The sequence below is a fragment of the Pinus tabuliformis genome, chromosome 5_2, assembly GCF_031772625.1.
Source record: "Pinus tabuliformis cultivar Carrire ecotype Pingquan chromosome 5_2, CPIR1, whole genome shotgun sequence".
Taxonomy (NCBI): domain Eukaryota; kingdom Viridiplantae; phylum Streptophyta; class Pinopsida; order Pinales; family Pinaceae; genus Pinus; species Pinus tabuliformis.
The window spans coordinates 570,487,408-570,505,565 of NC_142306.1; the positions used below are offsets into that span (position 1 = coordinate 570,487,408).

An 18,158-nucleotide genomic window follows, 5' to 3' on the forward strand; every position below is an offset into this window, starting at 1 on the left:
CCTTCTGTAGGTTGTAGCCTGCGTACTGGTATAAGGCTGCACCAGTACAAAAGATTGTAAACTGAAGTTCTTATTAAAGAAAGATAGAGACGACTTGCAGCAGGTGGTTTTCACCCACATTGGGTTTCCACCTTATATCATGGTGTTCATGTGTGTGGCTTTTGTGTGATGATCTGTTCTGTTATACTGCATCTGTTTACTCTTAATATGATGAATAATGTCCTGATGCATTTAACTGAAGATAAACTAACTGAATTATAAGATTTATGGTTATACGCTGGTTTCTTTAGACACAGTAGCGTGTACACGCTGGTTCACTTAACTGAAGTAGCGTATATGTTTCTGAGCATTGAAAAATTTTTATTGATCTGATAATACTGATTCACCCCCCCTCTCAGAATAGAAGAGAAGACTCCATCCAGATATGTTCAAAAGAATCATCCAGAATCTCAGATTGTGGGGCAGAAAGAAGCAGGAATACAAACAAGAAGAAGAATTGCAGAAGCTTCAAGCTATTTGGCATTACTCTCTTCCATTGAACCACAAAATGTGAAAGAGGCATGCAAAGATGAATGTTGGGTCAAAGCAATGGATGAAGAACTTGAGCAGATCGAAAAGAACAACACCTGGGAACTGGTTCCTAGACCAAAAGATAAGAATGTCATAGGGACAAAATGGGTCTTCAAGAATAAATTGAATGAAAATGGAGAAGTAATTAGAAACAAGGCCAGACTTGTTTGAAAAGGGTATGCGCAGCAAGAAGGGATAGATTTTGAAGAGACCTTTGCTCCTGTAGCAAGACTTGAGGCCATCCGAATATTCCTTGCTCTCTCAAGCTTTCAAAACTTCAAGGTATTTCAAATGGACGTGAAATCAGCCTTTCTGAATGGAGACTTAGAAGAAGAAGTATATATTGAACAGCCAGATGGTTTCATTCTTGGGAATGATCCAAACCTTGTATGCAGATTGAAAAAGGCTCTCTATGGTCTCAAACAAGCTCCAAGGGCTTGGTACTATCGGTTGGACAAATATCTTCACCAACAAGGCTTTTCAAAAGGATCAGCAGATAGCAATCTCTATATAAAAGTTGAAAATAACAAATTGCTAATACTTGTTGTTTATGTAGATGATATTATCTTTGGCAGCAATGAAGAGACTATGAGTCAAAACTTTGCCTTGGTTATGCAGAAAGAATTCGAAATGTCACTACTTGGAGAATTGACATACTTCCTTGGATTGCAAATCCAACAAAATGAAGGAGGCATCTTCTTGTCTCAAACCAAGTACCTCAAGCAGATCTTGAAGAAGTATGGCATGGAAGAGTCAAAGCCAGTATGTACACCCATGGTTACAGGATGCAGCCTCAGTCCAAATGATGAATTAGCAGCAGTTCATCAACCAACTTATAGATCCATGATTGGGAGTTTGCTTTATTTGACAGGTACCCGACTAGACATCATGCATGCAGTCGGAATAGTTGGAAGATTTCAAGAAAATCCGAAGGAGACTCATCTTCAAGCAGTGAAGAGAATTTTCAAGTATCTTCAAGGGACACAAAATTATGGCTTATGGTATCCTAGAGATACAGATCTCACACTTCATGCTTATACAGATGCAGATTGGGCCGGAAGCGTGGATGACAGGAAGAGCACAAGTGGTGGTGCATTCTTTATGGGCTCCAGATTAGTATCTTGGTTCAGCAAGAAACAGAGCTCGATTGCCTTATCTACAACTGAAGCAGAATATGTGGCTGCGGCATCTTGTTGCACACAACTTCTCTGGATGATGCAGACCTTGCAGGATTTTCAAATCACCTGCACTTCACCAGTCTCTATCTTATGTGATAATACAAGTGCAATCAGCATTTCAAAGAATCCAGTCATGCACTCAAAGACCAAGCACATACCAATCAAGTACCATTTTCTTCGGGAACAAGTGCTTGAGCAGAAGGTCAAGTTGGAGTATGTTCATTCTAAGGAACAAGTTGCTGACATTCTCACAAAACCACTGCCGAGGGAAACTTTTGAATATCTCAGACAAAAGCTGGGAGTAGTTGATGCTTCATCCTGCTGTTGAAGCTTGTCTGTTCTACAGAAAAGTTGGTATACGCAAGTTACGTAAGGGATATCCGCGTATATACGCCGATCTATGCTGGGAAAGTAGCGTGTATGGTGTACGCGTGTTGCAGAAAGCATATCCGCGTGCATACGCTATTTTATGCAGGAGAAGTCGCGTATATGGAGTTCTGAACAGCAAGGGCAGACTCTGGTTGGAGAAGGTCTGAGATGGGTATGCCAGAATGCAGCAGGCACAGGTTCAGGGGGAGCAGCTTAAAGTCTCATAAAGCATTGTTGGCATTTAGATGCTTTTGGTTCTAGTACACAACTGTTGTTGGTTTCAGGAGAAGGAGCTCAGAAGGAAATCTTGGTTGCTGATCTAAAAAGATGTTTATCAGATGCTGCTTGTGATCTTCATAAGTCTTGGTCTAGATCTGTTGTCTCTATGTCATGTATTTTTTTGTAATATCTCTTTTATGGTGTCAAGGTCATGTAACGGCCTATGTTGGTTTCCCCACTATGCCTGGGATGAATGATGTAATATAATTGGTTGTTTCTGATGTATCCCCTCTTGGTTGGGAATATGGATTGAGTCTTTTGGTGATAGGGAGGTCCCTTATGGTGTATAAGTCTTGGTTCTTTTGAAGAACATCTTTTGCAGATCTTGCCTACAGTCAGGGGGAGCATGTTTCAGCACAGCCAAGCAAAGATATCAGCATGTACTCAGGGGGAGCACAGCCCTTTGCCCTTGATGACAAAGGGGGAGAGTGATTTGATTTGGTGTTGTTGCCATCAAGTCCAAAGGGGGAGATTGTTGACATTATGAGACAAGTATTGTCCTTGATGGAAAATCACACTGATAACAAATCATAGTGCAGAAGGATAGCAGCAAGGAATTGATGATCAGTCTACAAGTATGAAGAAAAATATATACACGCTGGTTCACTATATACCAAGTCGCGTATACAAGCAGGTTCACTATATACCAAGTCGCGTATATGCAGGTTCGCTATATACCAAGTCGCGTGTACACACCGGTTGGCTTCAGCAAAAGCACGTGTATGTGGAAAACTTATCTTTGGTCCACAGCGGTTATTCCTTGGAAGTTGTGCCTATGGTTTTGGACCTTGGTGTCTCAACGGACGTGTTGATCCCTAGTTTTGAAGATGATGGTATTGGATTTCTATGGTTTTGGCCCTTGGTATTGAACAAGGCCTAAGGCTATATAAGGAGAAGGAAATCATTAGGCAAGAGTATCTGAAATTTCTTGAATATCTGATGAAGTATTAGATCCAGTATGCAGGTTATTGGTTGATGATGTATTGCTTGATTTGAGCTAAGGAGAGATCTCATCGGTTGATGGAGAACAAGATCTAAGGAGAGATCGGGATCAAATGGTTTGAAATGAACTATCTTTATATAGTTGATTATGCGTATTTCTAGATCTGCATATTGACGCAATGTTATGTTCTGGGCATAACTGATGTCTGGTACAGCTGCAAGTTATGAAAAATTATTTTTAGATCTGTACGCAGGTTGTCTTCGGTAAAACCGCGTGTATACGCGGGTTGCCTTCATTGAAGTAGCGTATATCTTTTTGGAGCTTGATTTTTGGGTTGCAGCTGGGTTTGACTGTTATTGCAGAGTTCTGTAGTCTGCTCTGTGTTCTGGTAACTAGGTTTGACAGGGTTTCAGTGGTTCAGTGATTGTTGGTTGTTTTGTAATCTACTATGAAAGTTGAATGAATTGTGGTCTTCAGATTGTAATGTTGTGCTTCAGGAGCATCCAGTCTGAAAATTGATGAAAAGTGGTACCTGAAGGAAAGAAGATTGTAGGCCAGCACCTACGTACTAGTATCTTAGCTAGTACAAGAGCAAAGGGGGTTGGAGCTCCCTTCCAAGGAAGTTTGGAGAACGAGAGAAGGTTGAAGCCTTCTGCAGGTTGTAGCCTGCGTACTGGTATAAGGCTGCACCAGTACAAAATATTGTAAACTGAAGTTCTTATTAAAGAAAGATAGAGACGACTTGCAGCAGGTGGTTTTCACCCACATTGGGTTTCCACCTTTTATCATGGTGTTCATGTGTGTGGCTTTTGTGTGATGATCTGTTCTGTTATACTGCATCTGTTTACTCTTAATATGATGAATAATGTCCTGATGCATTTAACTGAAGATAAACTAACTGAATTATAAGATTTATGGTTATACGTTGGTTTCTTTAGACACAGTAGCATGTACACGCTGGTTCACTTAATTGAAGTAGCGTATATGTTTCTGAGCATTGCAAAAGTTTTATTGATCTAATAATACTGATTCACCCCCCCTCTCAGTATTATTTCCAACATTTTTAACAAAGGAAGAACATGATAGATCTGCTAAATTTTCAGGAGAAAAAGATGGTGAGATACTAATGTTTGATTTAAAAATATATCAGTAGGGGTATAATAATGACGTTTCTAACTTTCAGAGCATGTATAATCTACGTAGCAGAAATGCGATTGTTTCTAAACCTCCTTTAGAAAAATTCAGTGTGGAGCAAAAACAAATCGAGCCAAAGAAAATAGAAGATCCTAAGAAGATAGTGGAAGTAAAGAAAGATGCTTCTAAGAAGGGTGAGGAAATCAGAAAGGAAGGAAATGTCAAAGATGTAGAAAAGGTCCAATCTTCTTTCAATCTAGAAAATGAAATAGGGAAAGTAAAATATCCATCCCTTTTGTTGAATTGTTGAAGAACCTGTAGTATAAAGAACAAATTGTAAAAATGATAAAAAGCTCACTAGTTGATCAAACTTTGAACATCAATAGTCAAGATTCTCTTAATATCCAAGATGATGCACTTGAGTTCTTATTTGGTCCACATGCTACTGAAGTAAATGAAGATGTGCCACCTTTTTATGTAAGCTTTAATATCCATGACATGGTTCTACATAATGCAATGCTTGATTCAGGGGCTTCACACAATTTGATGCCCAAGATTGTTATGGATAATTTAGGACTGGACATCACTAGACCATACAAGGATTTGTTTTCATTTGATTCTAGAAAAGTACAGTGTCTTGGGTTGATCAAAGACTTGGTTGTGAATTTAAGCCAAATTCCAGCAAAGAGCATAGTAATGGATGTTGTAGTAGCAGACATACCACCAAGATTTGGTATGCTACTTTCTCATGCTTGGGCAGCTAAAGTAGGTGGTACTTTGCAGATGGACATGTCATATGCCTCCATCCCTATTTTTGGAGAAACAAGGAGACTATACAGGGAGATTCAAATGAAATATGTGGTAAGCAGTAAAGCAGAACCAAAAAATCATCCAATTTATGTTGTAGACACTGATTTGGGATCAACAATTCTATTTAATGATTTGAATTTGGAAGAAAAAATCAACAACAAGTGGAAGAACAAATTCAAACAGAAAGTGAATAGGTTGACATAGATATGACATGGAGTATGAGATTTGATGTTTATGTTTGTAAACAAGGAGTAGGAGTTGATATATGAATCATGCCACCAGAGGGAGACAATCAAATATAGTATTTGAAGCTAGACTTTGAGTTTTCTAACAATGTAGCTGAGTGTGAGGATTTAGTCATTGGTTTGAATATACTAAGAAGGTAGAAAGCTAGAAGAATTCACATTTTTGGTGATCTAGAACTCATTATAAAACAGATTAAAGGGTTATATCAAACAAAAACATCCAAGAATGAGGGCTTACATAAATGATGTTCGGGATTTATTTTACAATTTATTTATCAAGCCCAAAATTTCAGTGGTTTCCAGGAAAGAAAATCTCATTGCTGATTCACTGGCTAGCACAACAAGTATGTTCAAAGTTCCTATTTACCCCAATCAATAATATCAAGTAGAGGTGAAATATATACCTTCAATTCCAAACAACATAAAGCACTGGCAAGTCTTCAAAGATGATCAACAAATAAAGATATTTATAGAAGTAGCTGGTGAGTTTTCTAATAGTCCTATTGATGAAGAAAGAGATTCATAAAATCAGGCTGAAACAAATGATTTTGTAAATGTTATAGGAGATCATAAAATAATCCAACTAAGTAATAATTTTTTGCCTAGTGGATTAGTGCCTTTGGAGAAGTTGTTTGATAGAAATGATGTAGTTGTCAAACCAAAAATGAAGCCTGATAGTAAATAATTACAAGACTGCAATTTGGGTACAAAAAAGGAGCCAAAGATTGTTAAAATTTCAAATTCTTTAAATGAGGAACAAAAGGAAAAATATGTTGCTTTGTTGAAAGAATTTTCTGATGTCTTTGCATGGAAGTATGAAGATTTAAGGGTTTATGATAGAGGCATAATTCAACATACCATACCCTTGAAGGAGAATGAAAAACCTTTCAAGAAAAAACTGAGAAGGATAAACCCTAAATTGTTGCCACTAATAGAGAAAGAGGTGAAAAAGTTGTTAGATGCTAAGATTATAATTTCTCTCAGATTTTCAAAGTGGGTGGCTAATTTAGTAATAGTAAGGAAGAAGAATGGGGAGATTCGATTGTGTATAGATTTCAGAAACTTAAACAAAGTGTTATTGAAGGAAAACTACCCTTTACCAAAGATGGAACAAATTCTGCAAAGTTTTGTTGGATATTACAGGATTTCACTGCTTGATGGTTTCTCAGGGTACAATAAGATATTAGTGAATCCTGAGGATTGAGAAAAAAAATCTTTGACTGCACCATGGGGAGCATTCATGTATTCCAAAATGCCTTTTGGTTTAATGAATGCAGGATTTACGTTTCATAGGGATATGGACATAACTTTTGTAGGAGCAAACGATAAATTTGTGGTGATTTATTTGGATGAAATCACAGTATATTTAGCAGTTGATTCAGAGCATTTAAAACACCTTAGGCAAGTTTTCCTGAAGTGCAAAAAATTTGGTATTTCCTTAAACCCCAAAAAATCACATTTTCTATGAAGGAGGGTAAGTTGTTGGGACACATTGTATCTAAATATGGGATTCAAATTGATCCAGAAAGAATTGAAGCAATACAAACACTTGATTTACCCATAAGCAATAAGGAAATCTAATCATTCATGGGTAGGGTAATTTTTTTGCGGAGGTTTATTCCAAACTTTGTTGAAACCTTGGGAGCAACTAACAACATGTTGAAGAAGGATAGTGAAGTCATGTGGACCCCCATAGAAAATAAATATTTCGAAGAAATAAAGTCATCAATAACTAAAGCTCCTTTTCTTATCAACACAAAATTTTCAAAGGATTTCTTGGTATTTTCATTTGCTTTAGAAGATATTATCTCAGGAGTTTTATTGCAAAAAAATGAAGAAAACGAGTAGCAACCTATACCATTTTTTAGCATAGATTTAAAATATGTTGACCTAAAATATAGTATTATGGAAAAGCATGCCTTTGCCTTGGTGAAAGCACTAAAAGATTTCAGAGTTTATGTTCTTCATTCTCATGTAACTACATTTGTTCCTAATGTTGTTGTAAAGGACATCTTGAATCAGCCTGACAACGATGCTTGGAGAGGTAAGTGGATTGTAAAATTTTTAGAGTATGACTTAGAGGTTAAACCAACAAAATTATTGAAAGGTTAAGGTCAAGCTATAATGATGACTTAAACAAATTATGGCACTTTGGGCATAAATATTTTCTCAATTTTTTCCAATGCTTTAGAAGAAAGATTGATTTATCAAGTAGTTGATGAACTTAGAAACTCTCCATGGTATAGTGACATAATTTATGTTTTGAAAATTTTGGAAGCCCCGCTAGGGATGGATAAAACCAAAGCATGGTATTTAAAGCTAAAAAGTGTTAATTTTTGTTGTAGTGATGGTTACTTGTTTTGGAAAGAACCAACAGGAATCCTTTTGAACTATCTTCTTGAAGCTGAAACAAAATAAGTGGTTAAAGAATGTCATCGAGTGTCTGGAGGGAATCATTATTGGAAAGCCACTGCCAATAAATTCCTTAGGTAAGGCTACTATTGGCCAACCCTTTTTTCAAATGTACACAGATATGTTGCAACATGTTTTAAGTGCTAAATGTTTGAAGGAAAAACCAAGTTACTATACTTACCTCTGAAACCAATCTTAGTTGAAACCCCATTTCAGTAGTGGGGATTGGACTTTATTGGAGAAATTCACCCACATTCTTCAGGACATCATAGATGGATATTAACTGCCACAGACTATTTTACCAAATGGATTGAAGTTGTTCCTACAAGGCATGCTACAGATAGTGTAGTAACTCAGTTCTTAGAGAGTAGTTTTTTCAAGGTTTGACTACCCTAGAAAAATTATAACAGATAATGCTCAATCTTTCAAATCTCATAAAATGGGAAAATTATTTGAGAAATATCATGTTACTTTGAGTCATTCTAAAACCTATTATCCTCAGGTAATGGACTTGTTGAATCAACCAACAAACGTTCAGTCAGAATTATTAAAAGATTGGTAGAAGAGAACAAGAAGGCTTGGCACACCAAATTGAAGTTTTCATTCTGGGCAGATAGGATCAACATCAAAAAGTCCATTGGTACATCACCATTTCAATTAGTCTATGGCACGGAGGCAATTTTTCTAGTATCATTAATTCTACCCATTATGATATTATTGCAAGAACATGAGACAAAACTTCATGGTTTTCAAAGAAGGATAAATCAACTTATTATAGTACAGGAATTAAGAGAGAAAGCATATTAGTAGTTTTAGATGTTTCAGGATAAAATAAGATAGATTCATGATAAGAAGGTCAAAGAAGATGATTTTAAGGTCTAAGATTTAGTCCTGAAATGGGATGTCAGATTTGAGGAAAAAGGGAAACATGCAAAATTTGATCATTTATGGAAAGGCCCTTATAGGATTTCTGCTTTCAAATGTAAGAATTATTTCCCTTTGGAGAACTTAAATGCAATAATATTGAGTGGAGGCCCATTCAATGGATGCTTCCTTAAGCATTTTGTGATTTGAGAATGTCAATTATCACAATTCATGGCCAGAGCAATTTGTAGGATTGGACAACATTTTATAGGATTTGAAGCCCGAGGTGAAGGCCATGAGATCCTAATGACGGGTTGTCACACTTTACAGAAATTTCAGTTGTGTAGTTCAGTTAAGCAGTTTATAAATTTTTACTTTCAAAATAAAATAGAGTTACATTTGTAGATTTCAAAAGCTTACCAAATGGATTAGGCACATGATCTACGTGTTCTTACTGCGTCTTGGGGAGACAGTATCCCCGTTGGAGCCAGTTGCTAGCATAAAGTTTACACCTTCATTTCAAGTCAATGATGTTAGTCTTTATTTCTGCAAGTCATAATCATGTAAAACAGAGTGTTTTGTTCATTATAAGGTTTTCTAAGCCTAGGGAAACTCACTTAAAAAAAAGAAAAAAAAAAACTCACTTTTTGACCCGTTAATCCATCTTTTCTAAGAGATCAACTTGTGATTTATGAAATATTGGTACTCCTCTTGCATGATATGAAAATTTCCATCATTTTTTAGCCCATTTGAGCCATGTAAAATGAGACCCTAGTTTTCCCTGTTTTTCTTAAAATAAGCTTTTCCAGCAAACCCATATTTGTTGTTTTCGAGTGCAGAAAGGTTGCTAGTCATCTTGTAGTCCTCTGTTAGGTTATTTAAAGGTCAATAAAGGTGTTTATAGGTCTTAGGTAATACAAAATGGGTTGGTCTTGCCACATGAACAAGTTTGAATCTGATGGCATGTACTTCGAAGTGTACCCTAAAATGCTTGATATTTTCAGAGATGCAGGTTGGGAACTAATCTTTTAGCTTTTTAATGGGTATAACTTTAGCTGGTGCCATGATTTTATCTTCTCCTTCGATCGCACTAGAATCAAGACATTGCATTTCCCTGCTATAGAGGAGTCTATTGCTGAAGCAACAGGTTTGCCAATAGAAGGTGAAATATGGTTCAAGAAGAAGAAGTTGTTAAATGTGGATTTAAATCTTTTCCTTAAAGAATACTTTCAAAATCAAGATTGGCATGCAGTGGTCGTCCAAAGAAAATTGAAACCTCAATGGGTTGCTACACTTAGAATTGTCCATCTTTTATTCGCCTATGAAGGTAGGTATTCCAAAGCTTACCTATATCACATGAGGTTTCTTTGTCACTTAACAGGCTTTAGGAAAATGAGTTTTCCATATTGCCTACATTAAAGTTTGTTGAAAATGTGCACTAAGGCGAGGAATAGACTTGAATTACAGGCTCATGATATTTGTCATCATAGTCTCATTAATATTTTATATACACATGAGTTGAATAAGCAAGTATAACAATTGAGGCAAAGGAACTAAAACCCACTTGTACCTAGAAGATCAAAAAGAGGCCAAGACATTGTTCCTTCTCAAGCTGTAGCCCATGATACCAAAGGAAAATCTAGCCAACCAAAGGTTGAAAAGCATGAGGAGATCCCTGTGAATATGCCAGAAGTTGAAATTTATGGAGGATTAGAAACCAATAGAGATTTATAGTATAGGAGGAAGAAACAAAGCAAAAAGTATCAAAAAGAAAAAAGGGCAAACATAAAGTTGAAATAGAGGATGAGGAATTAAGCAAATTTTGTCGATGTGTTTCGAACCAGCATGTGTGATTCATCATTAGGAATAGATGAAGAGGCAAACCATGGCAAAGGTTTAAGTAGAGAGCAATATAGAGACATAATTTCAAGTAACGACTATATTTGAACAATAATATTTAAATTATTATATTAATTTATTAATATATTAAAAACAAATATTATGGTTAGGGTTCAGGGAAATACTTCTCACTCATCTTACTAATAAACTGAGGTTGAATTTCAAAGCTAGAATGAATCCTAAGTTAAAAGAAACAGTTATCATCCTTGATGAAGAAGAAAAAACAACGCAGACAGAGGAAAACAGAGTATTCTACGAAGAACAAAGGAAAAACCCTAAAAGAAGATAAAAAATCCATAGAAACTTACCATAAGGGTGGCAAGGAGTTAAGATAAGTTGGATATCCTTGCTCAAGTTGTAGAAGACATAGGAAAGTGATCAATTGACTTCAGGGGCAGAGTATAGCATAAACCCTAATTTTGTTACAGTAAACCCTAATTTTGTTGCACCAAAACCTAATGGATATTTAACATTTTGGTTTAATCTTGGTTAATCATCAAGTAGTAATTATTTTTTACTATACTATGGTAAGATATCAAATATTTTTGTGGCTAAAGGAGTACAAGTCAACATGAGGAAAGCAAGCAGTGAAGAAGGCATATAGTTACACAGTTTTGGCATCATTTCTAGGTTCATGCATCAGTTGGCTACAACGAGGGAACACGAGTTTAGTTTTAGAGATCTTGACTTCTCAAGATCTCTTGAAAAATCTAGTTTATTCTTTTCTACCTTTCTTTTTTTCCACTTTTCTCTAACCACTAGTGTTGGGTGTGGATGATACAATAGTCAATTGGTTTCTTTTGTATTTTGGGAATTCTTTGTTAGAATTTGAGCCTGATGTATGAGTTTGTTTGTCGCCACTTGCCTCTTTTCTAGGCGTATATTGTTCATTCTTCTGTTGTGGGACAGATGACATCGGAACTAATGCAAAGTTATGTTCGACCTCCTCTTTATGTATGTTGTTCTGAGTGTTCTACTCATTGTTATTTGTTGTATTTTTTGGAATGTCTACATCTTCTTCGAGGTCTTCCTAATATTTAGTACCTTGCCAACCTTTTGGTTTTTTTGGTTGTTTCTTGTGTCTTTTGGGATCTTTTGTATCTTGTGGACATGCACTTTGAAGGTGTCATGTTTGTAGACATCCACGACAAAAAAATGTCATATTCTCATAATCAAGAGGTTTTTTCCACTGAAGATTGTTGTGAACCAACATAATTCGATCAGGTAGGCCTTAGCTATGGTCTACTTCAACATGAATTCTGGAAAAAGAGAAGATTCCTTTTATAGCTTGATCTTCATCAATCTTGAGAAATTTCCCCAAGGAATTCCCAATTCCTTCTAGAACTTTGTGGTGCCAAAAATGCAGTGGTAGATTGTGTATCCTAACCCATACGGGCATTTTGGATACCACCATGGTGGTAGCATCAAATATTGGGAACCAAGGTGTCATGAAGAGCCCCACATTGCCCCAAAACCATGGGCCCTCATTTAAAACAAAGTCCTTATCTTTAACTGTATGAAATCTAGCAATAAAAAACCCCTTAGAACAGAGATGAATTTCACAGTTTGTTGTCCAAGTAGAGAAGATCCATTGGTGAAGAGCATCATATTTGGGCCAAAAACCATTAAATCTACATATAACTGCTTTGGTGTGGAGGTCTGTATAGAGTTCGTTTACCTCAGGTAGAGTGACTGTTAGTGCTAGTATTAGGGATTTCTGCTTCACGATGTAGGGCCCAGGTAGATTTGTAAGCGACAATTGTTTTGTTTTAGGTCTCCTCCTTTCCTTTGATTGCATCCTTGAAGGGGCATGTACCCTTTGTGCTAGTTCTAGAGCAACCTCCTAGCAATCTCGCATTGAGGATGATTGTTGTATTAGTAGAAATACCATGATCATGTAACATGAGGTTCTCTTGTAGTAATTTCTCCACATAATGAAAATTTTGCACACTTGCCATTATACATGAGAAGTAATGGAGATGGAGTCAATGGTATTTTAGGATAGTGAAGGAGCTAGTGAACCGCATTGGTGTGATAACACCAATGGTGTATGAACACCCTAAGAAGTTGTAAGACCTATTGTCCATGAATACATGTTGGATAGGGGCATGGATTGTCTTAATGGCATAAGACTTTGATTAAACATACAAGTAGTATGGTGGTGCACAAAGTCATCGAGTTGTGGAATGGACCACTTGGATAGGTTAAGGTGGTAGGTGTACTGGTATCCTAGCTTGGGGGAGATGTTAAATCTCAGTTGAATTGGTTGATCAATGATTGGGACTAGGTTAATCTCCCTGTGTCAAGTTTAAGGGGTGGATTGTTAGGGTGGTTCAAGTAAACTTGACACAATCAAGTTACTAGTGGTTTTTGAGCTCTAGTATTGTGAGAACCCATGGATTTTCCCATGGTATTAATTTCTATTGTAGCTTATTTAAAGGTAGAAGGACTCCATGTTATTTGGTCATCATGACCAGTGGGATTTGAGAAACAATGTCTTTAGACATGACCACTTGTCTTGGTGTTTCATAATCCTAGCAATTTTGGATCTACCAAGCATCCAAAGGAATCAAATATCTAGAGGTACAAACATTTTCTCAAGTTTTGCACTCAAAAAAAGTTTTGCATCTTTAAAATTTTGATCCCTCTAGACTTTTTATAAATCCAAAGGACTAATATGCATAATAAATATTTATATATACAACATTGGTTATTATTCATCATACATACTTATATATTATTTATTATTCATCCTAACCACTTATCACCAATAAAAAATTAAGATTTATTTCCAAAGTAATTATTTTTTTCTTTTAATTAAATTCAATAATTATAGAAAAATATCATTTAAACAATTGCCATTTAAAATAAATTATGGTTTTTTGAATATATAGTATTGATAAATCATGATATTTTAGCAATTTAAAATATAAAATTAAATAAATATAAAATGAAATAAATATTTAAATACTAATTATTAATTACTAACTCTCAATATTTACTAACTTTTTAACTATATAATTACGTTATATAAAATAACATAATGTCATAAAATCTCATCTCAGGAAAATATATTCAATTGCATTTAAAATCAAAGGGATGGGTAAAGTATAGCAACAATTGCTCAAATAAGCCACGCTCAAAGTGAAAATTTGAAAAAAAAAAATATCATCTATGCTATCTATTTACACTATCTAATTCTACTGATACAAGTGCTCAAAGTGAAAATTTGAGATCAAAAGATATAATCTCTGCTATCTATTTACACTATCTAATTCCACTGGTACAAGAAGTGATGACAATGCCATGGCAATCCTAAGTCATACTGCAACAACGACCGTTGCTTGCTTTAGTTTCCTCGTCTTTCCCAATGCAACCCATATCAAGCGGTGTCCCCAGCCACGCAACACCCGCTCTGGACTTCCTATCCTCAACAACTTTAGAGCCCACAAAGTTGCGATAAATTCGAGAGAGTACCTCTGTAAATGCATCCTCCACGTTCACAGCATCTTTAGCCGAAGTCTCTATGAAGCACATGCCTTCTCTCTCCGCCAAATCCCTGCCTTCTTTGGTGGAGACGCATCTGGAATGATGGAGGTCGGTCTTGTTCCCCACCAGCATTATCACCAATGAAGAATCGGTTTTATCCCTCATATCCTTCAGCCATCTCTCTGCGTTCTCAAAGCTCAGCCGGCTGCTTATCGTACACCACTAATGCTCCCGCTGATCCTGCTTATATCGTAAGAATGTCGTTTTTTGGGCTAGAACTCTCGAGGCATCTGCCTCACTGTAACCATATTTTTGTATCAATATAGCAATAGATTAATTCAAAAAAAAAGGAATCACATAGATACATCTTAATTCTTGTTAGAGTGGTTTGGGTAAACTTGACTCGATCAAGTTATTAGCAGTTTTCAAGCTCTAGGATTGTGAGAACCCATGGTTTTTCCCATGACATTCGTCTCTAACGTAGCCTATTTAAAAACAAATAGACTCCATGTTAATTGGTCCTTAGGGACAATGGGATCCCAACAATGATGTCTTGATTAAAGCTTAGTGAATATCAGAGTTGTGGTTAAAGTTGTTGTGTGCTAATTAGAGCTAGGTGACTATCAAAGCAACTTCAGATAAATACAATCAAGTGTGGCTAGTGTAGAGTGGAATGTCCAAAACTAGATCCAACATAAGAGCATGCCAAAAGCCAATTTTGGTGTAGTTAGCATGTTGTGAACAATATGTCTTACCAGTGGTGTATGAACACCCTGGGTTTTGGTCTAAAGCACGTGTATTTCCCTAAGTTGTAAGACATATTGTTCAGGCATACATGTTGCATAAGAGCATGGATTGTTTTAAAGCCTTAATACTTTGATCAAGCATACATGTAGTATAGTGGTGCATGGATTCATCAAGTTATGGAATGAACCACTTGGATAGGTGTCAAGGTGGCCAAACCTATAAGAAGGTAAGCCAAAAATACAATTCAAAAAAGCAGTTTTAATTTTTATTTTCCCTCCAAAATATTTACATGTACCTTTTTTGAATTTAAACGATTTTGATTGGTTTACATATTATGCACATGGAAATTTCATGGGAATTTTATGTTGAAATTTCCTCTAATGATATTAGTCTTTAATGTGCAAAGAACCTTAAAGCAAATTCCCGTCATATTGTAGACCTTGGTATTTTGCTGGTACTCCCCATTTATTCTCTAAGGTATGTTTTAGAATGTTGACAAAGTTTGAGCTCCTTGTCAAGAGGGTAAAGGTCTTCTACTAACGTTTTTTATAAAAATTTCAAGTGTTCTAATCCCTCTTTGTCGAGCAGAGCTCTTTATGGAGAAAGCTCAGAATCATTGCACAGGGAATGAAGCCACCATCAACTCCACCAATGAAACAAAGCTTGTTATAGATGTCAAGGCAAAGGAAACAGGGGACACATAAAACATCCCTTTAGTGCACACCCATCGCACCTATCTCAAACAAAACAAATCCCTACCAACGCAAATAACATTTGAAATCTTACTCAAACTTCATACCTTGACTATATACACAAAATAGACAAGAGAGAGGAGAACAAGTACGAGCCATGAAAGTTAACAAAATTTCACCATGGGGGGAATTTATGACTATAAAAAATATAATTAATTATGCCTATATTGGAAGAGAGCTTTGAAAATTTCAATTTAATTATCAATAATTATTAGGCGTATGGTAGAGATTTAATCTCCATAAAATATTCTTCGAAGTAAAAACAAATCACAAATTAAAATTTATTTGCAAAGTAGTTATGTTTTTTTCCCTTTTAATTAAATTCAATAACTATAAAAAAAAATGTCATATAAGCAATTGTCATTTAAAATAAGTTATGGTTTTTTGAGAATATGGTATTCATAAATCATGATATTTCAGCAACTTGTAATGTAAAATTGAATAGATATAAAATAAAATAAATATCTAAATATAGACTATTAAATACTAACTCTCAACATTTTCCAACTATTTAACTAACATCTACCAACTATTTAATTATATAGCTAATCTAGTAAAATAACATAATACCATGAAATTTCATCCAATTTCAGAAAAACATATTCAATTTCATTTAAAATAAAAAAGGATAGATAAAGTATAGCAACAATCCCATGAAATCTCATCTAGAAACATATATTCAATTGCATTTAAAATCAAAGGATGGGTAAAGTACAGCAACAATCGCTATCTATTTACACTATCTAATTCTACTGATACAAAAAGTGATGACATGGCCATGGCAATCCTCAGTCATACCATGCTCAAAGTGAAAATTTGAGATCAAAAGATATAATCTCTGCTATCTATTTACACTATCTAATTCCACTGGTACAAGAAGTGATGACAATGCCATGGCAATCCTAAGTCATACTGCAACAACGACCGTTGCTTGCTTTCGTTTCCTCGTCTTTCCCAATGCAACCCATATCAAGCGGTGTCCCCAGCCACGCAGCTCCCTGTCTGGGCTTCCTATCCTCAACAACTTTAGAGCCCACAAAGTTGCGATAAATTCGAGAGAGTACCTCTGTAAATGCATCCTCCACGTTCACAGCATCTTTAGCCGAAGTCTCTATGAAGCACAGGCCTTCTCTCTCCGCCAAATTCCTGCCTTCTTTGGTGGAGACGCATCTGGAATGTTGGAGGTCGGTCTTGTTCCCCACCAGCATTATCACCAATGAAGAATCGGTTTTATCCCTCAGATCCTTCAGCCATCTCTCTACGTTCTCAAAGCTCAGCCGGCTGCTTATATCGTACACCACTAATGCTCCCGCTGATCCTCTATAGTACGAAGTTGTTATAGCACGAAATCTGATAACAATATAAGCAGATCACCATTTGAAAAAATAAAACTCGATGAGTTCGCAAAATAATCATCATCAAATTCATCGAAATCTCATGTTAATTCTCTACGTACCTTTCTTGACCGGCAGTGTCCCAAAGCTGAGCCTTGATGATTTGACCATCGATCTCCTTGGTGCGGGTGGCGAATTCTACTGCAACCGTTGGCTTCGTATTCTGTCGGAAGATACCATCGGCGATTCTGGATAATAAGCTCGTTTTTCCTGCACCACTGTCCCCTAGGAGCACAACCTTGAATAGCCAGTCATACTCTGCATCAACTGTGTACGCCATTGCTTTCAAGATTCTACGCGCTGGTTATTCGTACGTCTTCGATGAAGAGAACTTTCATACTAACAAACCTTTGAACATGGGAGGATATGTATTTATAGGCGAGCCAAGAGATTTATTGAAGGCATTCCAAGGTCGGCCGGCTACTACAAAATAGTGGTTGCTTAAGCATGGTGTGCGGGTGGTTGATTAGTACAGTCTTCTTTATTTTGATGGATAATAAGAATATTTAAAATTTATTTTATTTTTATAATATTTAATAAGTTTAATGGTCAAGATTATGTGTGTTTTTTCGAATTTAAAAAGTTACAAGTTCAAAACGAGGAGTAGAGAATGTATATTTTCTTAAAAGTAGAATATGTATGTCTTTCCAGATTTGGTAGTCAAATAATTATGTGGAGGTGGGTCCCCCACAAACCAAAGAGTATCATACACCAATTTGGTGTTGGCTTGGCCGTGACTTTAAAATTAGATAATAATAATAATGGTTTATTTTATTTTCGGAATTTTAATTTAATTATCAATATTTTTTTAGTAAACAATAGAGATTTCACTTATTTAATATTTTAAAATATTTTTAATAATATGATTTATTTTTAAAATAGTTTTTGTCATTAGTAATATTGATTATTTTAAATAAAGTATAATTTAGTTGATTTTTATGATTTTTTAATTTTAATAACTTGAGATGTATGATGAAGTAAGTGTTTTGATGATTATTAAGGATTGATTCCCATAGGCATTACTTAGCCATTTAATTGATATGGTTGCACTAATTTAATGGATGTTTTTTCAT

At 35.7% G+C, this 18,158-nt stretch overlaps 2 pseudogenes; both read right to left on the minus strand.

The window, feature by feature from the left end:
* Nucleotides 1-14,018: 14,018 nt before the first annotated feature.
* LOC149160245 (ras-related protein RABA1e pseudogene) lies at nt 14,019-14,357 on the minus strand (annotated as a pseudogene).
* Nucleotides 14,358-16,593: 2,236 nt separating this feature from the next.
* Nucleotides 16,594-17,365, minus strand: LOC149160246 (ras-related protein RABA1e pseudogene; annotated as a pseudogene).
* Between the last annotated feature and the right edge of the window lie 793 nt (nt 17,366-18,158).